This window comes from Scylla paramamosain, chromosome 14, assembly GCF_035594125.1.
Source record: "Scylla paramamosain isolate STU-SP2022 chromosome 14, ASM3559412v1, whole genome shotgun sequence".
NCBI classification, from domain to species: domain Eukaryota; kingdom Metazoa; phylum Arthropoda; class Malacostraca; order Decapoda; family Portunidae; genus Scylla; species Scylla paramamosain.
The window spans coordinates 20,837,109-20,847,422 of NC_087164.1; the positions used below are offsets into that span (position 1 = coordinate 20,837,109).

At 44.3% G+C, this 10,314-nt stretch overlaps 1 protein-coding gene and 1 long non-coding RNA gene across 14 annotated transcripts in view; one reads left to right on the forward strand and one right to left on the reverse strand.

Annotated features, from left to right (window-relative positions):
- LOC135107002 (uncharacterized) overlaps positions 1-10,314 on the reverse strand; it is a 184,482-nt gene continuing 174,168 nt past the window's right edge. The window contains exon 5 of the long non-coding RNA XR_010271542.1: positions 1-44. This is a non-coding gene — a long non-coding RNA (uncharacterized LOC135107002). The remainder of the gene's footprint in view (positions 45-10,314) is intronic.
- The window catches only part of LOC135107000 (paired box protein Pax-5-like), a 169,956-nt gene continuing 166,590 nt past the window's right edge, over positions 6,949-10,314 (forward strand). For 10 of the 13 annotated variants that reach the window (XM_064016522.1, XM_064016509.1, XM_064016521.1 and 7 more), the window contains exon 1: positions 6,949-7,067. The gene's annotated coding sequence lies outside the window, so the exon portion shown is untranslated. The remainder of the gene's footprint in view (positions 7,068-10,314) is intronic. The other 3 variants (XM_064016511.1, XM_064016515.1, XM_064016520.1) reach the window with 2 other exon arrangements.

Sequence of the window (10,314 nt, forward strand, 5' to 3'; positions counted from 1 at the left end):
CTCCGAGCTTCAGTTTCTGCTGTGTCAGTTTTCACACACCGCCTCTGGAAAGGTGAGAAATCATTGCGTCAAATCTGGGACTTTATCATTGTAATTCTATATCATTACCATATTAGTCACTTGCGTCCCTGTAACTCTTCCTTAACCCCATTTTATGTGTTGATGTATTTTCTGTTTCTTATGTTATTCTCCTTTTTTAAGTTAGAGTTTTGCTTTGACTCATGAGAATTTTTGTTCTCATATACAAGCAGAAGTGTGATAAGAAATTCAGTACAAATGTAGGGGAGTAAATTTTACTTACTTTTTTTTTTTAAATGAAAAGGTAAAACGAGCATTTACTTTTAAGAACGAAGGTCAATTCATAAATACTAAAAGGTCATGAAGAATATCATCACCATTACATTGTTTTATAATCTTGTATGCTTGTTATTAGTGAAATTGATATAAAATACAACTAAATCATGACCATACATACTCGTATCACTTAACCAATGATGTAAAGTATGAGGCGCCTTAATACTAACAGATATACCGTAATAATCATAAAGAACATCGCCACTGGTATATTCTTTTTAGTTAAACTTAGTGCAGGTCCTTTATGAATGAAATAAACACGAGATACACTTGAAGAGTCATCACACATATCACCTAACCAATACAGAAGATGAGCTGGTGTTTTGATGTCAATTGGTAAAACATAACAGGCAAATATAATAACAATAAAAAACCGTCATGACTATATAATTTATCTTCTGTCACAGCTAAGGTCCTTCAAGAGTGAAATGGAATCGAGATACACCTGAACCATCGTCATGCACGTCACCTAATCAATAATGCAATGAATGAGGTGGTGGGTTTGATAAGTTTCTTCACCCACCACTGATTGCACTCAACCCCAGCGATCGCCAGTCATCCCGCCCCCACCCTTCCCTTCCCTTCCCCTCTCGTGATGAACTGAATATTATTACTCCTGCATTGTTTTACCCCGATCGAGTGCTTGTCTATCTGAGTCTTGCATTCAGCCCGGTGTGTGCGGAGTTCCGAACACTTAGTCATGTGGGTTTACGCGGGTGGTCCAGCCTCGGGTGGCGGCGACTTGCGGCCAATTTCGTCCCATTTCAAAAGGAAAAAATATTATAGACAAAACCATAAAAAAAAAGCAAGACTGTAAAAAAATAATAAAAGGAGGTATAGAGGGAAAAAAGGATGTGGTAGAAAAAATGTTACAGAAAATACTGACAAAAAGATTGAGGACGTTGGTGTAACAGAAAAAAAAAAAAAGGAAAAGAAGGAATAGAGAGGTGAAAAAAAGACTGTAAAAAATAAATATAAAAGAGGCATAGAAAAATGAGGAAAAAAATGGAGATAAGGTCACAATAACATGAAGGAAAAAGCATTAGACAGACAACACAAAACAGGAAATACTTGTATACCAACTAAAAAAAGAGAGGGAGAAAAATAAAGACACACTCACACACACACACACACACACACACACACACACACACACAAAAAAAAAAAGGAGAAGACAAGGAAGGAAAATACGCGGATAGAAAATACAATCAACACCACAAATTCACCTTAATTAGATGTAAATTAACCTGGACAGGGGGGACGGCCGCCTTATCCTCCGTCAGCGCCGCCGCTATTTAAAGGTTATCGAATTGAAGTTCTTCGTCGACAAGAACCGGAAGTGACATGAAAACCTCACCTCACACCCTGCCGCACACCTGGCTAAGGGAGGGGAAAGGGAAGGAGGGAGGAAGGGGAGAGAGAGAGAGAGGGAGGGAGCAGGAGGTGAGAGGATGGAAAATAGTGATGATGAAAGAAGCGTAGTGAATACATATAATTTCAATGGGCTATATTGTGCATATAATTAGTGTTCGCTTGTAATGTATCGTACGTAATTTTCACACTTGATACGTAACTTGTTTGCCTCCTTTCTCTTGAGCCGTTCGTCTCTATCAGCCTGTCAGTCAACCAGTAACCCTGTCGGCCTGATGCTTAGGTGTGTAATGAAGTAGCATACACCTCTTATTTACCATGACACCTTCATGTGTGTGTGTGTGTGTGTGTGTGTGTAGAGAGAGAGAGAGAGAGAGAGAGAGAGAGAGAGAGAGAGAGAGAGAGAGAGAGAGGAGAGGAGAGAGAGGAGAGAGGAGAGAGAGAGAGAGAGAGAGAGAGAGAGAGAGAGAGAGAGAGAGGAGAGAGAGAGAGAGAATATGGGATCGCATTGAAAGAAAATAAACACTAAATGAATGCACCTCCTGAGACTGGCACTTTACTCCCTAAGATTTCTTTGATCCTAGAGGCAACAAACCCGCCCTCTGGTGGCCCCACATAGTCATTATTTAGAGAGAGACAAGGAAGGTCTCACTGAGGGCCGGAGATGCAGGATTATCACCACACCACGGTTTAAATTAGAACACTCTACGCATCAAAAAAAAGGGAAAGGAGCTTGGAAAGGAAGATAGTTGAAGCGGTGGACGGTGTACAGAGAGACTGGTGCTAAGGGGATGATGATGCGTGTGTTTGTTATTCCTGGAGGTGCTCTGTGGATGCGTGTTGTGTGGTGTGATGGTGTAGCGTGATGGTGGCCACGTCATGTTATTTCGGTGCTCACAGGGAAGAAAATACGCAGTGTGCTGAGTGACAAGGATGTGGGGGTCTGCTGGGTGGACACATGGAGGGACAGGCGGGGGGGAACGAGTGGGTGGTGGGATGGGGCGGGGGCGGGGGAGGCCAGGGGCACAGGGAGGGGCGGCGGCGGGGTGGTCGCCCGTCCTTGGTGTTGCGGGGGTCAAGTCGCCTCACCAGCCCGCGGCAGGCTAGGCGAGCAAGGTCGTAGGAAGGGAGTGTGAGGGGGAGGGGAAGGAAGCTGCCGTCACTACCACCAACATCAACACCAAAACCCGTTCCGGTGCTAAACACTTCCTTTTTGGGTGACACGCGGGGCTTGCTGGGCGTCATTTGCATACGACCCTCCATTTACGCCAACGGAGGAACTCGATTCATTTGCAAGCACAGGGACTCGTCGCTTGGCCAGTATAACACTACAACACAGAGATTTTGTGGTGATTCTTGAAAAAACAACAAAGCATGAAACTTTATTAAAAAAAAAATAAACATATCTACCTTACAAAGGATACAACTAGAGAAACAATGGCAGTAAAAACAAAGGACATACATACAAACTATACATATGTAATAAAAGGACAAACATTGAGAATATGTATTTTGGTGTATGATTCGTAACCATCCAAGACAAATACAATAATATTTGGTGACTCTGTCCGGCGGTGAAGACAAGACTCCCCAGACGAAGGGAGGGCTGATCAACATCCACCTGCTGGCCGGAGATCCCTGGCCGGCCGTCATCCAGGTGTGCTGCCGGCCGGGAGGCAAGGTGCTTCCCTCCCCCACACCTGCGCCTGGCTGGTCCTGCATGGGGGAGGGGCAGGGAAAGAGGGAGGGGGGGGGAAGGAATAGGGAGGGAGAGGGAGAGAGACGGAGAAAGAGGAACGGAGGAAGGGAGGGTAGAGGAAGTTTCTTGAACGTGAAGGATTGCAGAGAATGGTGATTTGTCACCGTGTGATATATATATATATATATATATATATATATATATATATATATATATATATATATATATATATATATATATATATATATATATAGTATATATATATATATATATATATATATATATATATATATATATATATATATACACACACACACACACATACGCACACGTAACAGAGGGAGAGAGAGAGAGAGAGAGAGAGAGAGAGAGAGAGAGAGAGAGATTTAAATGCTTGTGTGTGTGTGTGTGTGTGTGTGTGTGTGTGTGTGTGCAGACAAGCATATACATACACTAAAAACATTTTTTGTCTGTCTTTAAATCATAAGTCTCACTGTGACTCCCAATCCTGCGCGTCTTTGTTCCGCAGCCCCAGAGTGACTTCTCATGTTACACTGCCCTGGGGACAATACACTTATACATTAGCGTGATGTAAAGTACCTGTAAGCATTATTTTTCTTTTATCGTAACCTAGGTTAAGTTTCTTCTCTTGAATACGTCATCAAAACACACCCAATACAGACCGCACGGACGACACAAAGGAATATGTACTTAATCCTCTACTTCAGTGTTTGTGTTGGCATTTCTCTCTCTAAAATTCTTCTGGTCGTGTGTCCCTGTGTCCCGGTGCTCTCCTTCCTAAGACTTCCTCACCAGGCGTCGCTCGGGAAGAGGCATTAGTTCACTTAAATTTTCCCACGAGTTCCTCAGGAAGTGACATTTCTTCTCTTAAAATTCTCCCACGAGTTTTCTTCACATCCCTAAAGGTCGATTTACACCAACATTATTCCGCCCGAGATGAGGATGTCGTGTTGGCTGATGTGTTCGTGCCTAAAGAATGGACAGCCAGGGGGGAGTTTTGCAAGTTTCACAAAAAAATACTAGTAACTGATAAGAGAGAGAGAGAGAGAGAGAGAGAGAGAGAGAGAGAGAGAGAGAGAGAGAGAGAGAGAGAGAGAGAGAGAGAGAGAGAGAGAGAGAGAGAGAGAGAGAGAGAGAGAGAGAGAGAATATTCGCAGACAGACGGGCAAAAAACAAGTTAGATACATCAAAATCAAAGATCCCTGCTAATCTAACTTTCTCTAGATGGTATCGAGGATTTGTAGCTGAACTGCGTTGAAAATCCCTGAAAGTACGACCCCCGCGCACACCACCTTTCTCTTGTTGCTTTCTCCTGTCGCCCCAAGAAGCGAGATGAATATACCCGCCACGCAACTCACAGGGAAGAAAGAAACGCAGGACTCTCAGCTCCCTCCCGAAAACTTGAGAAGGGAAGAGAAAAGAGAAAGAGAAGAAGGGAAACGTACACTAAACGATAGAACCCGCTTAAACAAGAAGCAACACTTAAATCTGATATATCCCTTCATGTTAATGTACTTAGAGCTTAGAGGGAATGAGGCAAATGATGAGAGAATATGAAAAAGAAAGAAATTTGTGTAACTTAGAAGGCCATATGTGAAAGGAAATGAAATAAGACGTTTTACGATAATACCCTTCCGTTGTACAAGGCCAGTAAGATGCGGTTGAGAACTATGAGCAAACCATGAGAGTAATCGTAAGGGCGCCCAGGTAATTATAACGTCTTTCATACAGGTAGTAACAAGGTGCGAGAAAGCTGGAGGGAAGGAAAAATAAGAAAACTGCGCATGAGGAAAGAGCACACTGAAAACAAAGAATGAGGGAAAAAATGTAAAGAGAAAACATTCACGAAAATATTGGGGAAATGAGAAAGGAGGAAAAGATTTGAGCCAAAGTGAAAATATGGAAAGAACAAAGAAAGGGAAAGAAAGACCAAGGGGAAAAATAGGGATGAAAGGAATGAAGAAAAGACGGAAATCATGGCAGGATATCAGGATTAAGAAAAATCGAGCTTTGCAATTTTTCGGAACACAAAGAGCTCTTAGTCAGATAACAGCTTCCACAATAACTAACTCCCACAAACGGATATTGCGTAACTTTGATGATGGAATACCAAACGAAATCTAAGTTTCCTCAGTAAGAGTGCATAGTGACTTTCGACCGACCGAGGACTTAAGAAACAGTTTGCCGCTGTGATCGTTACTAGGGAAAGCAGAGCAAAAAATTATTGAGTAATACATTGTAATGGTAATGGTAATGGTCCACAGGCCAGTGTGACCTTTGTGGAATGCTGTGCTGGGTCTGCAATGGGTACGCTGGACCTCAACTTGAAAAAAAATTAAGGTTACTTTTGGGGAGCGAGCTTTAAAAAAATGTCGACATTTGACGCGATCTGATATAGTGCGTGAGGATAGTGCGAGCGACTTTGATAAGACGGATCTTCGCTAAAATTCTCATGATTTGCCTCTGAAGCTGCCTCTGAAGAGGATCAACTCTTCCATGAAAAAAAAGAAAGAAACTTCTCGTCTTTCCCTTTCTACTTTCTTCGCCTGTTTCGGACATAAAAACCTCACCACAATGTTTCAGATTCACCCCAGCGACCCTAACAAATTTAACTTATTAGGAGATTAAGAGTTGACTACATACTAGTTTTTTGTTTCCTCGCGCACGACGTAGACGACCACTACGTGACGGGGGTGGCCGAGAACGCGACGGAACGAGACAGATGAACATGACACTTTCGACAGACAACCCTTATAATCTCTGTCTCTAAAATGATACGTGAAAATGTGTTTGGGGTGACAAGCTTGTCTCTCTACACAAAAGAGGTGAGGGTAAGTAAGCGAGGCTGATGCTACAGTGGGTGGCGGGGCTGTGTGGGCTGCGTGAGGCCTAAAGTAGTGGTGAGGCGGAGACGGGGCGACAGACAGACACCACAGACAGGAGCGGTGTGTCAGTCGCGTAGTCCGCGTCGCGTGCTACTGTCTGCTGGTAGCGGGGGGCGAGCTTCGGCGCAGGGGGCGGGAGGTGGCTGAGCGTCACACCGCCAATCCTCGGGCGTGACGACGGGAGGGGGGGAGGGGCCGGGCCGTTGGGGGGTGGAGGCGGGACTACAACAAACAGTAACCCCCCGCCCCGGCTCTCGGTGCGCCTTCAGGCTATTCGGGGTCCATACATTGCCGAGGGGCTTCCTACTGCCAGCTATGGAGTTCTGCAGGTAAGGAAGCTGTATACCTTCACGAGAATATACCCAGCTTGATCCAGAGGCTTGAGTACACAAGCCCAAGTTATTCTAAAGTGTGTAGAACAACGCTGGTTTTCGAAGCAGAGGGGTGTGGGTGCCTGCTGTGCTGTGGTGTCCAGGCAGCGTGACGGGCGTGAGGGGCGGGTGGGCGCAGGAGCAGGTCGGGGCGGGCCGCTTGAGAGAGGGCGGTGGCAGGCCAGGCGGAGGGGGCGGGCCCAGCGGTGTACTCCTGGGCGGCTGTGGGGGCCCGCTCTCTTCGCACAGTTGAGTGGCAAGCCGCTCGCTCCGGCCAGTCGCGCGTTACACTTGCTCTTGCAGCCACCACCACCAGACGTAACCCGGCCGTGTCCCAGTGCCTCAGTGCTCGCTGGATATCCTTTGGTAAGATCTTGATACTGGAGATCGACTTCGTTTCTTGGGAGGAGCTGAAACCATTCCTGAAAACAAAACTTTTGTCTGAGGCCCGGAGAAACATCTTTTCAGAAATTTCTCCACATACTCGTGTGATGTAGGAGTTTGGTCTCATTGTTACCAGCGGTGAAACTTGTCCCGTGTAAGGGATGAGCAACCAACGAGATCTAATCCGGGTGCGGAACAACATTCAGCAAACACTCGGTGATCAGGCGCAACCAAGTAACTCCAAGTGATCAAGTTGACACAGTGAATACTCTCTTGTGCCTGAAAACTAAATCAGTTGAAAGTGACTTGGTTCTGAAAACAAACATTTCCTGGAATTATTCATCACTCTTCGAGGGATTCGCCATTGCCAGCAAGTACAACAATTCTTGTTCTGTTTCTTCTCCAGCACCGGTTAACAACGAAAAAAAAATATAACAGCCAAAGCGAATCCGTTTTACAAGTATAAGTGTTACGAGAAACATATTAAAAGATAATTCGTCACCATAGAGATTTTTGCGATGTTGAGTTAAATTGTAATGTTTTCTGGTCTCAGTGGAAGTGAGTTTAACGACACGTCAAGTAGTGATCCAAGATAATTCCAACGCACCGTTCTTCCTCGGGGAATGGTTCATCAAACAAATAAGTGATGCACTCACCACTCATAAGTGTGGTGGTGTTAACGTTTTTTATACTTTGATGATCGATTACAAAATTTTAATTCATTACCATTCAATCATTCTTTGCAAATCAAACATTTGATGGATAATCGAAAACAGAAATTCGTTGCCATCTGATTTTTGTTAATAAATTAAACGTCCTAGATAATGAAAATAAGCTCATCGAGAACAATTATTGATGAAGGTTTCAATCTCGGGTCAGTCATCATGTACTTTATGTGAAGTGATTTTCTGGACGCAGCCCTGAACTCTCCAGTACCTGAACTAATGCCGCCACTACAACTTGGATAATTTCACCAAGTCTAGGTTTTCTCTACTTTATATATAATATATATATATATATATATATATATATATATATATATATATATATATATATATATATATATATATATATATATATATATATATATATATATATATATATATATATATATATATATATATATATATATATATATATATATATATATATAATGTGTTTTCTTCATGCACTAGTGAGTGAGCGTTATCACAGCTTATTTACATAATTAAGAATGAAATTACACCAATTCGACTATAACTATATTAACCAAATCCCACGTGCTTATAAAACACTAAAGAGTGGCCAGAGTGAAAATCGTGTTGTTGGCGTTAAAAGTGACAAAACACAAGTAAATTAAAGTGTGACTGAGGGCAGCACAATAATGCTCTGGTCTTTCAGCGGCAGGGGTCGGCGGTGGGTGGGGAGGCAGTAATGACAGGTACAAAGTGCGGTCAAGTGGGCCCACCTGGTCACCGACGGTCACTTCCCACCCCTTGGCGACGGCCGCCGAGAGGGGAGGAGGGGAGGAGCAAAGGGAAGAATAAAATCCACGGAGTATTCATGTCGAATTCGGTCCACGAAACCTTTCTCACAAACTCGCCATATTTTGTTGCTTACTGCCAAATGGAGATAGAATTCGGAAAAGGCTGTTCATTCTACATTTTCAAACGAGTGCACTCTTTAGTCCACTTTCAGTTTTCTTTAAGAAAATCATTTGTTACCGGTACAAAAATGGAATGCAGAGACACAAAATTCTAAAAACACCGAGTGTTTTGTTAATAACCTTATTTGTCATCTCCTGTACTTCTCATAAACCACTCTCCACTTACCTCAAGTATGACACATCTAGATCAATGTCAAAATTTATTAATCAAAATGTATAAGAACCAGAAATATTCTCAGCTCTTTTATCATTCAAAGAAATATTTTTCGGTCTTTTTTTTACTTTAATTTACTGCCAGCAGAAAGGTTTTTGATTCAAACGAAACTCCTGCGTCTTTTCCATGTCCTTTTCAATAATTCTTGGGATGAGAGAAAGACACTTAAGGCATTCATACTTGGCCACCGGATGCCGGCGGAGTGACTGAAGCTGTAATAGCAGCACCGTACTTGTAATGGGTGTGGAGGGACGGCCCGCGACTTCCTGTCCTGAGAAAGGGAAGCAGCACTTACGAGGGAACGGGACAGACCAGCATCCTATTAAAGGGTCGCCCTCCTCACCGCCGCGTATGAGCGAGTGTTTGTCTGCACAGACCCGCTAAACGTATTCAGCTATGATGACTCTAGAATTACTGTGGAGCACGTGCCCTCTCCTGGTCAGCTGTGCTCGCGTGTCGCTTCCCATCTGTCGCGGCGCGAGGTGAAGGCTTACCCTGTCGCCAATCCTGCAAATACACCACCGCCATAAAAGGAGCGCTTCTAACTCCTTAAAATGTGTAAACAACTTGCTGCGCGCCCACCACTGCACCAAGTGGTATTGTTCGATTCGTGCGTGTATCGTGAAGGAATTAGAAATGTGTGACGCAGGGAGTGAAGGAGGGAGGGGCAGGGCGGGGCGGCAGGCAGGTAGGTAGCTGATCACCGTGACGTGGGGGCCGCGGGGCTGGGCCGGGACACTACCACCTGCCCGCTCCTCTGTCCCACTCAATTACCCGGCGCCCGCAAGTCAAAGGGAAGCCAGGTAGAGCAGCGAGGGGAGGGACGTAGCGGATCTGACTCACCCTAATACGATTATTCTTCTTTGTTTACTGCTAAAATTGTCGTGAACGTAAACTATGCTGTGTTATTCTTTTCATCGCGATGCTAATGTGTCCTCCCTGCTCTCTGCTAAAATGTATCCGTGCACGAGTGTTGTATCGTGTCACAATACAGTGGACGGAAGTGGGAGGCAAATCAATCACTTTAGTCTGTTTAACCAAAAGCGTGAATAAGATCAATACCAGAATCTAACAGCACTGAACAGAAAGAGAGAGAGAGAGAGAGAGAGAGAGAGAGAGAGAGAGAGAGAGAGAGAGAGAGAGAGAGAGAGAGAGAGAGAGAGAGAGAGAGAGAGAGAGAGGAAGCAAGGGACCATCTCTCGGATCGATACTGAGCGGAAGGAACTGAGCGCTGCCAGAGTCAAGTCACCACCGCCACCCACCGCACTAACTAATAATTCCTACACCAAGTAAATTGCCTCCCTCTCCCCTCCTCCCTCACGCTGCTTCCTCCACAACACAGGACTTCCGTCGCGGTGGGGAGAAGGGGA